The sequence below is a fragment of the Rhineura floridana genome, chromosome 2, assembly GCF_030035675.1.
Source record: "Rhineura floridana isolate rRhiFlo1 chromosome 2, rRhiFlo1.hap2, whole genome shotgun sequence".
In the NCBI taxonomy this organism is placed as follows: domain Eukaryota; kingdom Metazoa; phylum Chordata; class Lepidosauria; order Squamata; family Rhineuridae; genus Rhineura; species Rhineura floridana.
This window is the reverse complement of record NC_084481.1, coordinates 107,419,141-107,438,967: the sequence shown is the minus strand read 5'-3', so window position 1 is coordinate 107,438,967 and position 19,827 is coordinate 107,419,141. Positions and strand designations below refer to the sequence as shown.

General features: G+C 43.5%; 1 protein-coding gene across 5 annotated transcripts in view; it reads right to left on the bottom strand.

The window, feature by feature from the left end:
- The window catches only part of TSPAN4 (tetraspanin 4), a 937,220-nt gene that overhangs the window by 830,148 nt on the left and 87,245 nt on the right, over nucleotides 1–19,827 (bottom strand). Inside the window, exon 1 of one of the 5 annotated variants that reach the window (XM_061610069.1) lies at nucleotides 14,060–14,081. The exons of the other annotated variants lie outside the window; for them this stretch is intronic. The gene's annotated coding sequence lies outside the window, so the exon portion shown is untranslated. Of the gene's footprint in view, nucleotides 1–14,059; nucleotides 14,082–19,827 lie in introns of those variants that run through there. 5 annotated transcript variants of the gene reach the window in all.

Here is a 19,827-nt window from a genome sequence, read left to right as displayed (position 1 = left end):
CCTGTTCTGGATTTAGTACTGGGGTGTTTATCTGAAAATTATTTTACAGTAATAAATTTATTTGGAATTATTTACATATACACAATTTTCCTTAACAGTGGAAGGTTTTGCTCATCTTCTAGAAGCTGGGAGAAGTTCCAAATGGGATAAAATTCCAAATGGGTTCCATCGTCGCAGCAGTTCTAGGTCTCCATTTCCATTATTGGTGAGGAAACACGCAGAAAGGCCTTGCTGGTAGATGAGAAGGCATAAGGGATAATGTATGGGAGGAGACACTCCTTCAGATAACCTAGTCCCAGGCTGTGTAAAACCAAGATCTACACCAGCACTTTGAATTGAACCCAAAAATGAACTTGTAACTAATTCAGTTCCTTTAGGCTAGGTGCTATATGAGCCAGCAACTACAACCAGCCCGACACAAGAGTCTGCCCATTGCATTCTGGACCAACTGTAGTTTCCAAACTGTCTTGAAAGGCCTCCCTACATATGGTGCACTGCAGTAATCCAAATAAACATTTAGCATGGTGTATAATGTGGGAATAGCCCAGATTCCCAACAAAGGGTGCAACTGGTATACCAAATGGATCTGGAAAAAGGCACCTCTTGCCACTGACCCAGCCTGAGATTCAAGCAGCAGCTGCAGATCAATGGGTGTCATAGGCTGGTGCAAATTAGATTCTTCAAACCTTGAAGAATCTAGTTTGCAGCCTGGAGTGTCCAATGATCTGTGATTGCTGCCTGAATCTCAGCCTGGATTGGTGGCAAAGGGTGCCTTTTTCAGCTTGAAGTTTATGGGGAGTGTGACCTTGTCAAGAACAGGCTAAACATCAACTCCTGGAGGATAATATATTGTAGCCCCAAGCCTTTTTAGGCACAACAGAGTGCCTTTCAGAACTCTAAATGCAAGGTAGCATCCAGTAGAACAACAATTTCCATTTTTTCCACCTAAGGAAATCTGCTAATAGACTATTATTATTTTATAATATAGCAAACTCAATGCATGTGGCCCTTTACAAAGTACAAAGAGCAGCTTCTTCCTGCAATTCAATACATGGAAGGAGAGAGAAATTGAGGCAGAGGAAGAACATGCATTTGCTTTAGTTACACATACTTAGAAAAAGTTACAATAGAATAGGGAGATTGGGGGGTTGTGCCAAAGGCTTCATGAAAATGATGAATATGAAGGGAACAAGTTGTGTAATCATGCAAACACAATATTGTTGTCGCTTGGCAACTCTCTTTTCCCATTCCAACAGCAGAAGATACCACCAACATAACCCCACAGCTCCCAAAAACATTAATTTTGATTGTTTCAGCGATGGATGTCTGGATATATTTTTTAAAAAATAAAACATTTTTTCCCCATCAACACATGACCTTTAGCGGAAAGAATCATTTTTCACACAATCATAGAAAACACTTCTAAAAACAAAAAACCTGAAACTCTAAGTGGAAACACTGGTGTGTATATGAAATGCTAATAAGATATCTTTTCTGTATATAATCTATTGCACAACTTTGGTTGTTCATCTTAGATCAATTAGGCAATTTATTTTACATGGAAACATTTTCCTACACTTAAATGTTGCTATTTTTGGCAGGAAATCATGGTATTTATAATTTGGCTTTAAGTGTACAAGGATCTGCACATACACCGGGGGGGGGGGGAGAACCTATGGCCCTCCAGATGCTGTTGGACCATCGCAAGGCCACAGCTTCCCCTCCTCAACATGCAAGCCCTGTCTGAGCATGCATTTTACCCACATATATACAAACATGTGAAAGTGGGGGCATGCTGCCAACAAGCCCTGCCTACTCCAGCACATCGCTTCTATCCACTTTACAGCCCTGCCCCCAGGTTGAGCACAAAGGTCTGAAGTGGAAGCCTCCTTATTCAGCTAGTATTCAGAGGCATACTATCTGTGATCCTGGAGGTAGCACGTAGCCATCAAGACTTATAGTCATGGAGAATTTTGTCCTCCGGGAATTTGTCTAAGCCTGTTTTGAAGCCATCGGAGTTCGTAGCCATCACTACAAGTTATAGTAGTGAATTCCATTAGCTATGCACCTGAATAAAGAAGTACTTTATTTTCTCTGCCCTGAATCTGCCACCATTCAGTTTCACTGGATGACACACACCCCCATCCCCAGGTTCTAGCATTATGAGAAAGAGAATAAAAACTTGGCTCTACCCACTTTCTCCGTATAATATGCTTAGCCTCTTTCATGCCCCATCTTCCTCATTTTTTCCTAAACTAAAAAGTCCCATATCTTGTAACCTTATTTCATTCCTTCCCTTTTCTGATCATTTTCCCGTTCTACAGTACCCATTCTGACACAAGGTGACAAGAACCATACACAGCATTGCAAGTGTGGTTACAGCATAGATTTATATAAAGACATTATGATATTGGAAGATTCGTTTTCAGTCCCTTTCCTAATGATCCCCAGCATGGAATTTGCCTTTTTCCACACATTTGGCCATATAGGAGGTTTATATATTCACAACCTGAAGATCTCTTCCCTAGCCCATCACTGCCACTTCAGATGCCATCAGCACATGTATGAAGACAGGGGATTGTATCCAACAAAGTTGTCCCATTACTGCAAAAGAGAGGAAGTTCTGTTGCACAAGCGGATGTCTTTGCACTAATGGGATGACTTTGTCAGATATACAACCCAGGATTTTTTTGCCCCAACAAGCATCACTTGATATTTGCGTACATTGATCCACATTTTGGCAAGAACCTTCTGAAGCTCCTTGAATTAATTTTTCGTTTTAACAACCCTGAATAATTTGGTGTCATCAGCAAACTGGGCCACCTCACTGCTCACCCTTTAATCCAGATTACTTATGAACAGGTGAAAATTCTTGTTTAAAATGTGGCCTGCTATCTCTTAAAGGCTGAAAGCAGCCTTTGCCAACTTGATGCCCTCCAGATGTTTTCATCTACCACTCCCATCAGCCCCAGTCAGCACAGCACTTGCTGGATAGTAGTCCAACCCATCTGGAGGGCACCATGTTAGTGAAAGTTTGTTTAGAGAAATGGCATTAGCTGAGTTCCTAAAACTGATGAGACAGAAGTGGGCTGGATACATTTTTGGAAGTCCTGTGCATATGTGCCCAATAAGGAGATTGTTGTGTGAAAAGACTGGCCTGCCAAGGAACTAGAAGAATGGATGGAGTCTCTGTTCTACCCCAGATGGACAAAGTACAAACAGAAGAGGCTACAAAATAGAAATTCAGAGTACACAATGTATCTTCTAACCCAGTGGTTCCCACCCTTTATGAGTACAAGGCCCCCTCTGTGACTTCAAAAAAAATCACGACCCCCACATGTTAATTGTTGCTTCTCCTGCTGGTGCTACTCTGGCCATCACCACAATTTGCATGCAGTCAGCGAAACAGAGGCTGAAGAGAGAGAGAAATCCGCTTGGCAGGAAATTAAGGCCCAATAAATATATAATAACTTTAAACACACAGTTCATGCAAACCTATAGGCAAAATCCACACAGGAGCAAACTTGGGAGGCAGGGGTGGGGGTGGGCAAGTGTGAGTGGGCAGAGAGAAAGAAAAGAGGCAGATGTGAAGAGAGGGGCAGGATTCAATGGAGTTCCTGCATGTCAAGTTGTGGGTGGGGGAGAGGTTCGGTGGGTCAAAAGAAGGCAGCAAGTAAGAGACGGCAGCAGCTGGAAGAGTGAAGAGGAGCAGCCATGTGGGGAGGGCACTCGAGACATGAGGGGGAGGGAGGGAGGGTTGGAGTCAAGTGGGCTGCATGTCTAGTCTAGGTGCTTCCTTTCTCAGAGTGAGACCTCAAAACACATGCACGTGGTCCCACTCCTCTTCGTTCCCTCACTCCCTCCTCCTGTCCCCTTACACCAAAGGGAGGGTGTCCCGCAGGAGGGAGAAGAGGAAGTAGATGGCGAGCACAAGGGTGGAATCCTCCTCAACTGTCACCTCTTTCTCTCCCTCTCTTTCTGAGGCAAAGGGCTGAGGAGTGACCTCCCCTTCTTTTCTCTCCCTCATCCCCCCTTTCTTTTAGCCTGGTAATGGCCTATATGGGGCTACAGGAAAATGCACAAGGACAGAGGAGTGTGTTGCTGCTGCTGTGTGACTCTTTCTGTGTTGTTCACATTGCAGGAGTCTGGTGGGTTATGGGAAGAGGTTGCAAGAAGGCCAGAGGACCCCCCCTCCCCTAAACACACACACACCTCCCACTCGCACGTGTTCACTGCCAGGTCTGTGCTCTCCTTCTGCTATTGCTGCTGCTGCTGCCGCCACCGGTCAATGCAGCATGCAAAGGCTGAAGCTTCCCTTCTCCATAAGGGGTTGAGGAGCTAGGAGCCCAGGAAGAACAACCAGCAGCTGGTTTCCTTGGGGCGAGGGGAAGGAGCCAGGAATGAAAGTTGTTCACACTTGCTCAGTTCGTTTCAGCTGTCCCAAAGACTTCTTTTTAAAAAAATTAACAAATAATTCCTCTCTTGGCTCCTTGCAACCCCCCCCCCGATGACTTCCTGGCCCCTCTGAGAGTCACAGACCCCAGGTTGGGAACCACTGTTCTAACCCATGATAACCTGGTTAGAGAAGATTCATAGGCTTGCTTGAGAAAATCCTGAACTCCAATTGCATGTTCTCAAAATGCAAATTCAGAGCCAGATATTACACAGGGTATCTGTAATCAGGTCTCCCAACTTTTAAAACAACAACACCTGAAATACAGTTTAGGGGAGGTGCGGCTAATTTCTTCAGTGCAATAACAGGGGGGAGAGGGATTTATATGAACATACATTTCTATTCCAGCTACTTATCTTGGGGGCACAGGGGGGGAGGTACAAGTACATGGAATTTTTCCCTACAGCACAAAGAGCCATGGTTTATATAGAATTTATATACTGCTTAATAAAAAAGGAATCTTGAAATAGTTTACATAAAATATAGTTGGGGGAAAAATCAATGTAAAATCCATATTTTAAAACTTCCAGATAAGACCTTTTAAAAGCTAAATAAAAAACAGAATAAAACTATATACCATAGATAAATCTGAGCAGTGCACAAAAGAGGGGGGAAAGTAAGAACTGGGAATCAGGAACAAATTTCAGAACAGCAGTGGTGGGACAGGTTAAATACCTCCTGCCATTACTCCACAGAAACTGGCAGCCACCACAGTTGCATTTCCTTTAAAAATTATATACATACAGCGATTCAACTGTGCATTGTTTAGCCCAAAGTACTTAAGGCTGCTAACAAGAATCCCTCTGCTTATTTCAGTTAACTGGAGTATGAATTGGTCTCCAACATTCTAGAACATTAGTAGGATTGGCTTGGAGGCTGATTAATCAGCTGGGATTTAAATTGCAGTTCTGAATATCAAATCATTTCCCAGAAAGTTTTTTTTTTAAAGCTACTTCAATTAGGCTTGCCATCTGGCCATCTCCATCCATTTGGATGGGGCATTATGCATGGCATGGGGAAAGTAGATAGAGAAAAGTTTTTCTCCCTCTCTCCTAACACTAGAACTCTTGGACATCCAATGAAGCTGAATGTTGAAACATTCAGAACAGACAAAAGAAAGTACTTCTTCACACAGCACATAGTTAAACTCTAGAAATTACTCCCACACACTGTCCTGGAAATAAGTTTCATTGAATACTCATGTGTGTGTGCGTGTTGTGTGTGTGTGTGTGCTTTCTCAGTCTGATGCCCTCCAGATATTACAATCCCCGTTAGCCCTTGCCACCACACCCAATGGTCAGGAATGTCTGAGGCATCAACAGGAACACAACCCATCTGAAAAATACAGTTTCTTACATTTACCCCAGGTCTTTGGCAAAGACAACGGCAGCCAAAAGGGTATGCTACAATTGTAGAGGATGTCCACAAAGTCATATGCAATGTCTTTAAAAATAAAGCCATCACTTATGGGATCTGCCTAGTGGAGCAGATTCTTTGCAAAGAGATATTTGATAAATATCACAAATTCAACATATATACAGTTATGCAATTTTTATGAGTAGTCTCACTACTTCAGTGAGTCTTACCTGCTCTATATAGGCTGTGTAAGAGATCATTTCCATCACCTGTAATATGCAGCTGGCAGCTAGAAGTGACTATTTTTTTACATTTAGCTCCTGCATTATTTGGGAAGTAAATTGAAAGGTTGGATGACTAAAGAGATCAGAACTCAAAATCAAGCAGGTTACTTATATCAGTTTATCTAGACTAGATCCAGGTAATGCCAGTGCAGTTTTGTGAAGTAATACCATCACAACAGACAACAGCACAAAAGATGCATTTCCAGTTACAGAAGCAACAGGACAGTTTTAGCACTACCAATCCCATTCCTTTCAGACCTTTGTTTCATTCACATGCCATATGCATGCAGGTAACAAAAGGATGGTCAAATCTATCACTCTGTTAATAATCTATGGAGAGCTTGGAAAAGTTACTTTTTTGAACTACAACTCCCATCAGCCCAATGCAGTGGCCATGCTGGCTGGGGCTGATGGGAGTTGTAGTTCAAAAAAAGTAACTTTTCCAACCTCTGAATCTATGCGTATAATGGTTACATTTAACATACTAGGAAATTATTAAAACCTTTTTCTTTAACAGCTCCAGTAAAACAAACCAGTAATTGCTTGTATAGCAAAAAGAAAAAGTTTGTAGAATTGACTAGTGAAAGTAAGGATCAGGCCTGACTTACAAGAAAGGGTGGTGGACCATTGCACTTAAGGAAAAACTCTCTAAGCAACTTAAGGCTCTAAAAGATACATCAAACAAAGATGACTTTGAGGAAACATGGTCCATCTTTAGACAACATATTAGAGGCAACATGTCTAAAACATCTCCATCAACTCATGGCAATCTCTGGAGTAACCTGCTGAGACAATGAACATATGACATTAACTAAAGCCTACAACAGTGGTTCCCAACCTGGGGGCCGTGACCCCCTGGGGGGCCACGAAATAATCCAGAGGGAGCCACAAACAGTACAGAAATTATTTTTTTTTAAGTCTTCACTCCCTGGACACTGTCTGCTCTCCACTGCCACTGCAGATGACACCTCCCCCTTGCTCCAAACTAGAGGGGAAGACTTTTGCTGAATCGCCAGAGCATCTTTCAGGCACACCAAGGGCAGGCATCTGCCTATAAAATACACGAAAGATGACCAAGGAGGCTGAGGGTGGAGTTACCAAGAAGAAGAGGGAAATACTATCACTGACTCCCATCTCCTCACACTGCCCCTGCTGATGACACCCTTACTCAGAACGAGAGGTCTTTTTGTGAAGCAAAAGACTTATTACACATGACTTATTAAATAACTTGCCTCTTTGTGAATGATATGTATACATGGAATGTCTGGGAGGAGGGAGGAGTTAGGGGTTCCTTTGAGTAAGAGTACATTTACTACTGAAAATGAACAAATTAAACTAAACAAGAAAGTGTGGTAAGAAACACAATCTGCACAGGTAACAATCATTTACATTTTACTTTTGTACTGACTCCATATATACATTTATTTTATTTTATTTATTTAATAGACTTATAGACAATGTGTTAGGCAGAAATGCCTCCTAAAATGGTTTACAACCATAAACAATATAAATGCATAAAATCCAACACTAAACCATTAAACATTTAAAATACCCATTTTCATCCAAAAGTATACAGACCAAGATATCATTTATTTATTTATTTATTTATTTTATTTCATTTATAAACCACCCATAGCGAGTAGCTCTCTGGGCGGTGAACAAAACAAGATTAAAATACAGTATTACAATAAAATCAATAACAAACAGCAGCAAATTAAATGAAAAACATTAAATATAAAACATTGAACATTAAAATGCCTGGGAGTATAGCCAGGTCTTAACCTGGCGCCTAAAAGAAAGTACCGTAGGCGCCAGGCGTATCTCCTCAGGTAGGCTGTTCCACAGTTCGGGGGCCACCGCAGAAAAGGCCCTAGATCTAATAACAATCCTCCGGGCATCCTGGTGAGTTGGTACCCGGAGGAGGGCCTTGGATACTGAACGAAGTGAACGGGTAGGTTCATAGCGGGAGAGGCGTTCCACAAGGTATTGCGGTCCCACACCGTGTAAGGCTTTATAGGTCAAAACCAGCACCTTGAATCTGGCTCGGAAACAGATAGGCAGCCAGTGCAAACGGGCCAGGACAGGTGTTATATGCACGGACCAACGGGTCCTCGTCAACAACCTGGCTGCCGCGTTTTGCATTAGCTGAAGTTTCCGAACGGTCTTCAAGGGCAGCCCTACATAGAGCGCATTACAGTAGTCCAGTCTAGAAGTTACCAGAGCGTGAACAACTGAGGCGAGATCGTCACTGTCCAGATAGGGGCGTAGTTGGGCTACTAAGCAAAGATGGTAAAACGCATTCCATGCCACCGAGGCCACTTAAGCCTCAAGCGACAAGGAAGGGTCAAAAAGGACCCCCAAACTACGAACCTGTTCCTTTAAGGGGAGTGTAACCCCATCCAGAACAGGATGAACATCCACCATCTGGGCAGGTAAAGAGCTCACCAACAGTGTCTCAGTCTTGTCTGGATTGAGTTTCAGTTTATTAGCTCTCATCCAGTCCATTATCGCGGTCAGGCAACGGTTCAGCACATCAACAGCCTCACCTGAAGAAGGTGAAAAGGAGAAGTAGAGTTGCGTGTCATCAGCGTACTGATGGCAACGCACTCCAAAACTCCTGATGACGGCACCCAACAGCTTCATGTAGATGTTAAAGAGCATGGGGGACAAGACTGACCCCTGAGGGACTCCACAATGGAGAGTCCAGGGTGTCGAGCAATGTTCCCCAAGCACTACCTTCTGACAACGATCTGCTAAGTAGGAGCAGAGCCACTGCCAAGCAGTGCCCCCAACTCCCAACTCCGCGAGCCTCCCCAGAAGGATACCATGGTCGATGGTATCAAATGCCGCTGAGAGATCAAGGAGAATCAACAGAGTCACACTCCCACTGTCCCTCTCCCGACAAAGGTCATCATACAGGGCGACCAAGGCTGTTTCAGTGCCAAAACCAGGTCTAAAACCAGATTGAAATGGATCCAGATAATCGGTTTCATCCAAAAGCGCCTGGAGCTGGCCGGCGACCACCCGCTCCAAGACCTTGCCCAAAAAAGGGACATTCGCCACCGGTCTATAGTTGTTCAAAATGTCTGGGTCCAAAGAAGGTTTCTTTAGAAGAGGTCTCACTACTGCCTCCTTGAGACTACCAGGGACTACTCCCTCTCTCAAGGAGGCATTTATCACCTCTTTGGCCCAGCCGGTGGTTACAGCCCTGCCGGCCTTCACCAGCCAAGATGGGCAAGGGTCCAGGGCAGACGTGGTCGCCCGCACCATTCCAAGCACCTTGTCCACTTCCTCGAGCTGCACCAACTGAAACTCATCCAACAATGAAGGACAAGACCGCGTTCTGGACACTTCAATGGAGTCATCTGTCATAACATCAGAGTCTAAGTCCCGACGGATGCAAGCAATCTTGTCCTGGAAGTGCTCCGCAAATTCGTTGCAGCGGGCTTCCGATGTTTCCTTAGTATCATGAGGGCCAGAATGTAAGAGCCCTCGTACCACCCTAAAAAGCTCCGCTGGGCGGCAAAGAGATGATCTAATGGTGGCAGCAAAATATGACTTTTTTGCCGCCCTAACCGCTTTTACATACAACTTAGTGGAAGCACTCACCAAAGAATGACTACATCCGTCAGGAGTTCGCCTCCACCTGCACTCTAGCCTCCTTCTCTCTTGCTTCATCACTCTCAGCTCCGGGGTATACCACGGTGCTGTTTGAGTTCTGCACCGAAGGGGGGGCGCGGGAGCGATCATGTCAATGGCCCGGGTCATCTCCGTATTCCACAGGTCGACCATGGCCTCGACAGGAGCGCCAGTGCTATCAGCCGGAAAAACTCCCAGAGCGCTCTGGAAAGCAACGGGATCCATAAGCCTCCGGGAGCGGACCAACTTAATAGGTCCCCCACCTCTGCCGCCCTGAGCTCCTACTTGGAGGAAGGACGGGACATAAATCTAATAAAATAGAATAAAATAGCAGCATACAATAAAAGAAAAATAATTCAGCTAGCACTAACACACAAGATCCAGTTTACAAGTCTTATGATTAAAAAAAAGTCATCAAGGCCAATTTAAAATTAATGAGGGATGGGGTCCCCCTTATCTCACTTGGAAGTAAATTTTATAATTGAGGGGCCATCCCTAAAAAGGGCCAACAACCTAATTGTTTTTAAAACAATTATATGGCATAATGAACAGAGGAACAGTGAAATCCCACTTTTATTTAGATCTATGAAATATTCACAAAGTAGCATGCAAACTTTTAAGTCACACAGAACTCTTCCTCAGACTAAATGATTATACACAGCATAAAAGAATGAGCAGAAACCTGGGTAGGCCTAAGGTTTTGTTGGCACTCCAGCCTCTGGTATTCCAAATTATCAGGTTATATTCTAGAGAAATGGAGAGAGAGAGAGGTATGCCAATAAAGACTACAGAGTAAAAGAAAAACAAATGGAGCATCTAGCTAGTCCTAGAAGGCAAATATTCTAAGAGGTTTCATCGCTTTCTTGTTGAAATTACATGAATTTTCTAGCTGGCTCTGACGAAGCAGACAAAAATCTAATACAAATCCCTTGTATTGTGGGTAGCGGAAAGCTGAAGGAGATCCAACCAATGTGACAACATGAGGGCTGTTACATGTGCAAAAAACCTCTGGAAATTGACAGAGTTATTGTATTGCCTATGTGGAAGAAGAGGTATGAATTAGAAGGGCTCCTCTAGGATTCCTGCTGTCAGACAATTTAACTCAAGGGGAAAATACCATCTTATGTATTTATTTACTCATTATTACAGTTATAGCTCACCTTTCCTTCAAGGAGCTCAAGGTTCTATTTTTCCTCATCTAATTCCCACAACAATCCTGTGAGTTAGGTTAGGCTGACAGACAGCGGCTGGCCCAAGGTCACCCAGTGAGCCTCATGGCTGAGTGGGGATCTGAACCCTGGTCTCTGAAGTCCTAGTCCAACACTCCAACCGCTACACCACACCGGCTCTTTTGAGAGGTGTGGGTGATGCTTGCAGCACACCTACCCAATATATCAAAAGAGGTTTATTTGGTCTGCTTGTGAAAAAAAGGTCTGTACAGGTCCCCATGGCAGAATGATGGCACAAATACCACTCAAATAAGAAGAGGTTATGTAATACAGGAGAACTCTAAACTGATGAACATAGGCCTCAAAGGGTGAAAGACACATTAAATGTACATCTGACACAAAAGCCCCCAAATGAGTCTGTAGCAATGCATCCTAGAGTATCTTTGCTTTGATGGACAAAACACACTTTATGGAGAGCAGGGGAGTTGCTACTGAAAATAACATCCCATGACATGTTCTTTCCCTGAAAAATATGTGATAAATTATTGTCATGACCCCTGATTCTAGCAGTGATCTGGACATGGAGCCTGAGGCTGCAGGGGTACCAGATGGAGTGCTGGGTTAGAGTCAGGGTTCAGGGCTGGCTGCTGAGCCTATGGGGGTAATTGCAGCTAAGTCTCTTGGACAGGAGCCCACAGGGAAACCTCCCAGACACCACTAGTGCCTACAGACTCTCACGGGCATGTTCCCCTGAGCCTGAAGAACCAGATGCCTCTCACCACACATCATTTGTCTGGCAGCACAAGGAGCACACCAGGAAGGAGGTTCTGGAATGGAGGAGTGCCCATCTTCAGTCCAGAGGGTTGGCTCTTTAAGGTTCTGAAGATCTCTACAGAGGGTAAAGCCTGGAGGAGGTAGTCTGAAGACAGAGACTTAAAAAGCCTCAGTCTGATCCTAACCTTTGTTCGAGCAAGTTGCTCATTCAGAGCTATTCATGGACAAGCAACCTTTGACCAGCCTTGCTGCTTTCTCCATGGGATCTGGCATCAGACCTGAACATGACACTAACAATTTGTCATGTTTATATCATGGGGTGGTGGCGGTGATATAATTCCCTGTTCCCGCAGTATATGACTGACAGCGACTGGCAGAGAAATGCACACCACAATGAAGTTGGGATGTGGGTATGTTTGTTTCTACACAAGATAGATGGGATGAAAGAAAATTAATCAGAAGACTCAACAGCAGTCCCAGTTCCACCTTGTAATACGGGAGTCATTAACCTTTTTAGGCTCATGGGCACATTTGGATTTTTGGGTGAGTGGAAATGGCATAACCTATGGTCACTTTTCTCTCCCTCTCCCAAATCACCCCCCCCCCAAATAAAGTCAGAAAATGTACACACATAGACCACTTCTCCAAGGGATGTGGTAAAAGTCAGATCCAGTAAAATGAATCTGAGCCTTGAAATGCACATGGAGCTAAAAGAGGAAGCAGGAAGAGCATCACTCTTCCAACTTCCTCTTTTAGCTCTACGTACTTCTCAAGGGAGAAAAAGAGAACTAACCTCATGACCAAAGTGATAGTGAGTGGGGAATATTAGAGGCTTCATGGTCATCAGGTCAAGATCTCAAGGGTGCCATTGCACCTACGGGTACCATGATGGTGACCCCTGTTGTAATTTGTCAGTGTTCACATCAGTTTAGAAAGCATGGAGAAGCTCATATCTCAAAGGCAATTCACTACAACCCTTTTAACAGTACCCAAGAATCTTCCTCTAAGAAGGTTACCAGAGGCCATCCTCTGAGTGCCTGCTGAGTACCAGGATAAAAGCAAGCAGATCATTTTATGCATTTCTGCTGGATAAAGCAGCAGTCATGTTGATGTCACAGCATTCATTTTTTCATCTCCCAGTCAAGTGCATTAAGTTACAACAGCTTTTGTCCTAAAATAACAAAATAGTTTTCTCAAGACTTTGATATTTGGAAACAGAGTTTTCACCCGAAATTGCCTTGTTTGATTAAAGATCATGAAGATTTTCACCTTCCACCTTCTGTTTGAACAATAAGACAGACATCACTATAAACAACATCCTTGACTGTTCATTCTCCCAGTGACTAAGATTAGATACCAATTTAGATAGGAACTTAGGAAAACTGACACTGTAATTTTGGTTTGCTGCGATATTTTACTAGGCTATAAAGGATTAGCTACTCTGCACTTCAATTCATTTTTAAGATGATAACTTGCGCCTTTGCCTTTTTTAAGTTCCTTGGCCTATGTGCCATCTTGCACCTAGTTGTCTGTTTCACAACAAGAAACAAATAAAAAAAGGTAGCTGGGGAAAAAAGTTGCTTCCTTCAGCCTACATATTTCAAAAGGAAAGTGTGTGTGGTGCTAAATTCCAATAACGTGTATAAACAAAGGCAGAGATATCCATCTCTTACACTAGAACCTCTCATAGAGGAGAACTGGTTATTTAAAACCAGCAGCCCCATTATTGTGCACAGCATCCAGGGACAACCTTTTTTATTCTTCTACCTGAAGATAGGTCATCTTTAGGAAAGACTTTGAGAATGCCTTTAAAACAAATGTATAAATTGCCATTCTTAAAGTTTCACTCCTCTCCCCTACATTTGCAGAGGGGGGTTGCATCTTGATTGTGCACATCCATGCAAATGGACTTGCATGACAGCATCACCATCAGTTGCACGTCATCTTCTGTTACATGCTGCAACTAAGGAAGCTAATTTTTAACTGTTAACATTTGTCAATGTATTATAAGGCATTGTTACATTTTTCTCCAAAAGAACCAAACACCCTCCTTACATTTTCGTTTTATGATCAGAGCCCAGTAGTGGCTCTTGAGTTTTCTTGATTGAGTTTTCTAAATACAAAATGCCACTGCAGCAATTCACTTCCACCTCTGCCCTCTATATAAACTGCCAATCCAGAGAGCAAATATTGCTGATTATGTGCGAGTTGCAGGTATTCTATACTAACTAGATTCATTGTGAGACTAAGCATTTATTTATACATTTAGAAAGGAAACACTCATGGCCTAATTAGTAACATACCTATTTTATAAGCTAGTATAGGACACAATATTAAAGAATAAGTGATAGGGATGCTTATAAAATTCTCCCCAGACTCCTTACCTGATTTTGTAGTTCTACTTTCTTGATCTTGTTTGCACTGCAGACAAACACAGCAGTGTTTTAGCATCCTTCTTTCTTTTTCTGGACTTCTAGTCAGACCATTGCACATTTGCAGATTACGGCAGTCTTCAATTTGCGTCTCTTTCTGACCCCCCCCAACTTTACAGGTTACCAATGTGCACCAAGGAAGATTCGAATTGATTAAAACAGCACAAAAAGGAATCCCATCACAATCATGCAATGAGGGATGCATGACCAAAGCTTTTTGAATCATGCCCCCAGGCGGAATAAAAGCTCTGGATTGTATCCAGTTGTGTCACTCTGCTCAAGGAAAGCTCTTTCATCCAGCAAAGGCTTCCACAAGCAGAAAGAGGGGAGAGAAGACACCATTTTCACAGATTCCCCCTTTCCTCTGCATCCCGCCCCATCATCTCCAGAAAGCTGGGAGTCCCTCTGGAACACATGGAAGGTGGCACAGCAAAGTGCAGGGAGGAGAATTTGCCAATACCACCTCCTTTCCCCTTCCATTCATGGAAGCATCTGCTGGAGCAAAGAGCCTTTCACAAGCAAGGACACCACTGGATACAGCCTAATATCTAGATGCACAGCTCAATGTTTTTATTACTAAACTACCCAATTAGTATATGGGTTGTCAATAGAAAACAACTTAAAATGACAGGTTTGGGTTACAAACCCATTTGAGTAAAGTTGCTTAGAGGCTCAGCACGGACTGAGCTTCCATATGCAGATCTTCTACCACGGAACAGCAGATGACAACTCAGGTTCTGAGTTGCCCTTCCCACATCTACGCACACGGTGGGGACCAAATTCAGAGCACAGCAGATAACAATGCCTGAGGCCAGGACTCCAGGAGATCAAAGCTGATCCAGTCTTACCGCCATTCCTACAGGCAGCCGGTTTGGGGGTCATTCCTTCTTTGTTGATGTCAGTGGCCTCGGTGGTGGGATTAAAGAGCAACTGCTCCCTGGACCAGATGCAGGAGTGGAGAAGACAATTATGTTCCCGTCAAGAGGACAGGATTGCTGCTACCACAGAGTTCTTCCCACAAGCATGGGGGGGGGGGGTTTCCATCAAGAGCCATAAAGAGAAGTGTTCCAAGCATACGAAAGAGTGTGCCTCTATTTTTATCTATTAAATGCTGGAAGGTATTTTATTATTGATTGACGGGCAGCACATGAAATATCACAGCAAAAACAGTACGGCATGATTAATCACAATCAGATTTTATTTTCCAATCTCATGCCAAGACAAAAGCACGATAAAACAGAAACCGTTACTCACCTTCATCAGATCTTTTAGCGACGTCCTCCCACATTACACTCCAGACGAGTGTTTCTGAAATTGCACATATAATGCAATTTTGCAGGGAAGTGCAGAAAGCTGACCACCATCCCAAACAAGGTTACTGGCTTTTGTCCTCCTCCAACCCCCCTTTTATTCTTCCTTTTGTATTTACTGGTCCTGCTCCCATGCCATCAACAGCAGCCTGACACACAGAAATTAAGCTGTTACATTTTTTCCGATTACTTTATTGCTATGTCAGAAAAGGCATCACCGGGGCCAGTTGAAACCATTGAGCAATCCTGCCCCCAGGTTTTACTGACCTGCCTGGGCAGCTGTGCTGACAAGCTACTTGCCCAGAAATAATAAGCATTTTTCAACCTGAGGAAATGGTTGACTGCAAAGTTGAGAGAGCATCAGACTTTCACGTCACATTCTTTTGCCATCTCCTTTTGTAGGCTGCTTTGGGCACCTAATTTGGCAGACAGTCAATTAAAGTATTTTAAACACAAATAAGTGATCTTGTATCAGTGAATATAGATATTTTCCTTGATCTTGAATCTTTCTCTCCCCCCTCCCCCTTTTTTAATCCACCTTTGCTTCAGGGCTCCGTGTCTCATAATTCTTACCCTTGCATTCATGCCTTGAGTCAGATAAGATACAATAAATCTTAGGAGTTTGATGAAATTTTAGATCGTATCTTCATGTAATAGATTTTCCACATAAGCAAGGATTTTCAGCAGATCTTTCAAGTGAAAATCCTTAAGCCAGGCAGTTTTAAAATGTTATTAAAATGAGAAATGTACCTTTACAAGAGTCGAATGTAAAGGAAATAAAATTCATTTTTGCAGTGCATATAGAACCATCCATTTTTAAGAAGTGCCGTATAAAGAAACAACCAGTTCCGTGCACTAAGAGTTAGCCATGGCGGATAATGTGCTTGCTGAATGAGACAAAACTCTTCTTCCTAGAATTTCTGATTGACATGTGAGATAATGAACATCTGATTAAAGTGATAGCAACTATTTTACATTTTTATCTTGTGCATTATAGGAATAACTCTCACTAGCTACCTGGCTAATTGACACAACCTGCAGTCCTAGGGATGCTTACTCAGAAATAAGTTCCACTGTCTTCACAGAGGCAGCCGTACATTTGGGGAAGATTATACCACAGTGGTACAGCATCTGCTTTGCATGCAGAAGGTACCAAATTCAATCCCCAGCATCTGTACCTAGGATTGGGAATGTCCCCAGTGTGAAATCTTGGAGAGCCCCTGCCAGTCAATGTAGACAATACTGAGCTAGATAGACCAGTGATCTGACTCAGTATAAGAGAGTTTCCTATGTTCCTATGCTTATTCCCAGGTAAGCATGTATAATATTTACAGTCGCATGCAAGCCAAACTTTTCCAGAAAACCACAAAGCTTTTTAAAGATAGTTATTTCTAATAGTATCCCTGCCCTCCCGCCCAAGAAGATCTTGTGGTCAAAATGTGTCAGGATATCTTTGCTGAAATACATGGTTTATTTAATCAGAATTACTTTTTTCTAAGTAAGGCATACTTACCAAAGGTTCAAGAATTCTGAATGGACATAATGTGTAACACGGCTTTGAATGCACAAGTCTGACAATCCCAGTTTTCTTTTCAATGATACAGAGCAAGATTTGACAGGGGCATGAATAAATTTTGGGAAATTATGAAGTTTCTGGTAAAAGCATAACAGCCAAAGGGACCTTGGGAGATAGCTATACTCTGCACAATTATGTTCTGGTCTGCCTCCTACCATCTCTCCAGTGGCTATACATATACTATCATTCCAATGTGTTCCTTCTCCCATGGTTGTTACTCAGAGGTGAAAAATGAATTAAATGTTTCTAGATCTGGGTGGGAAGTGAGGAACCAAACATCCCAGTCACAATCTTCATTGGAGGATGTGTAAATCTATTTTGCTGGTCTTCTTTTTGTCTCTTTCAATAGTTCTAAAATGTGGAAAAGCTTTCCAGAGTCCTTGGGGTAGGGCAGGAATCTACATCTAAATAGGGCCGGGGGCCTTTTTCAGTCCTGGGGCTGCATTCCCATGTGGGCACCTTTTCAGGGGGCCCAGGCCTGTGCCGGGTGAGGCAGAGGAAAAGGTGGGCACAGCAATAGCGACTCCTACTGGACAGGATGGGACTCCTTCTGTTGTACAGGCGGCTACATACCAGCCATGCAGAAGTCAGAGGCCTCTACACATACCCCTATATCCAGGTAAGCAAGAGGCATTGCCACTGTTCAAGGGCACATTCCAACCAAGCCAAAGCACCCGGTGAAGGTGAAGGTGGTATCGTGTGAGAGGTGTGGCCTAGCCTAGGGAGAGTCCCAAAGAATTGGTACATTAATGTTCTCCATTATCTTTGTTTATAGCTCCTCAAGCAGGAGCAGTTCACTCCAAAATACATTGAGCTAAAATAAAAGTCTGGTGTCCTTAAGCACCAGAACCTGTTCTCCTTTGTTTCAATTCTTAATAGTGCTTTCCCCATTCTTCCCGCATTTGAGAGTCCCCAGGGCCAGACAGAGAGGTCTGGAGGGTCGCATTTGACCCCCACTGCTGATCTAAACCAAGATAGTTTCCACTTCCAAAGCAAGGACTATTCTCATCATATTTTACCTTCTCACACCTGCTTTGGCGAAAGGAAGTCAAGTAACATCTACATTTTAAAACAAGCAAAAACATCAAAGTGAGTATCAATACTACAACTGACAGCTTTAAAAACATTAGAAACCACCTCAAGTCTTCTTCTTGTAATATCAACAATGTTAAGTGCAGTAGAGGCTACTCCATGAGGGTGAACGGGGCACTGTCCATCAACCTCAGTCTACCTTCAGCAAGCCCCTCATCTGCCTCCCTTGCTAAACACCAGCCTTGGAAGGTGGTTTCCTCCTTGATAGGATTGCCCTTATAGAACTGGGCAGGGAGAAGGATGGGGACAAAACAGAATTAGGTGGCTCTGCCTATCCTTGGCTATGGCATCATCTAGTGTTGGGCTCACTGCCCTCTGCCCCACCAGTCCCAATGAGCACCAGCCACCATTGGTTATGTACCCACATACAAAGCACACTGGAGAGCAAAGCCTTTGCCTTGCTCTGACCAGAAAGAAAGATGTTATCTGTCGATTTTCTTAAAAGCATTCCTCAGGCTTTGCAATTATATTAGGCAGAGGGGGGAGTGCAGGTGGTGGTGACAGAATTTCAGTGCCCAGACATCAGCCGCCTCCTTCTCTCAGACCTAAATCAGCAAAGATGCATTTTCAGTCCTACTGGAGTATCATGATGTCTATAATTCTGTTAGTAGAACACTAGTTCAGTTGTGCAAGGTCAGGATGCAATACTGGGCAGGGCTACCCACCATTCACACAGAGAGGGCAGGAAATCCATTTGCACATTGCTGACTATCAATCTCTTTGTAGGTCCAACTGCAGCAGCCCCATTCGTTCCCCCTTCCTCCAACTTTGACACCAGGAACAACAAGCAGCACATCCCTTTGAGTGTGGGGTGGTGGGGTATGAAAAAGGACTTCTCTCTTCAAAACTGCCTTACTCACACAATCACACGCACACGGTGGGTGGGTGGGTGAGTGGGTGGCAGTTGCCCACACAAAGCTGATACTCCCCTTGACACACCACCACTCCCTCTTTCAACCCTAACCTCAACTTTTTGGGGGGAGGTTCCTAAGAGCTAAGCTACCTGTGATGTGAACTGTCTGAAAGCAATTAACATGCACATTTTTGTTATGTAAATAACAGCTGCAGGGAAACCTGAGCAGCCATGGGACCATGGGGAGGGGGAGTGTCATTGACAAGGATGCACCAATAGAAACAATTCTAAAAATGCAAACAGCAGCTTTGGAGAGGCAATTTTTCTCAGGACTATGGCAGAAAGACCAATAATTAAAACTCCTCATCCCCAGGAGTCCCAAGACTGCTATTTACATAACACAAAATATGCACAGAATCGCATTCACTCAATTCACATCACCTAGTTTAGTTTGGCGTTGTCTCTTGAATCTCAAGGGATCAATTCATTCAGAACTGGCCCCCAGTTTTCTTGGTCCTCGTTTTCCCCAGACTCCTCTTTGCCCTCCACTCCCACAACATGAGGCAGCACAGGAACATTGATATAAAACAGACTTCATCACTACCCCCCAATACAAAAGATACTGGCAAAAATTCTAATTTGATAAAATGGAAGATTAAAAAATTGTTATGACAACATTGAGAGCCAATGTGATGTACTGGTTAGAGAGTTGGACTACGACCTGGGAGACCAGGTTTCAAATCCCCACACAGCCATGAAGCTCACTGGGTGACCTTGGGCCAGTCACTGCCTCTCAGCCTCAGAGGAAGGCAAGGGTAAATCCCCTCTGAATACAGTTTACCATAAAAACCCTATTCATAGGTTAAGAACTTCCTTCTGTGGCCCAGAT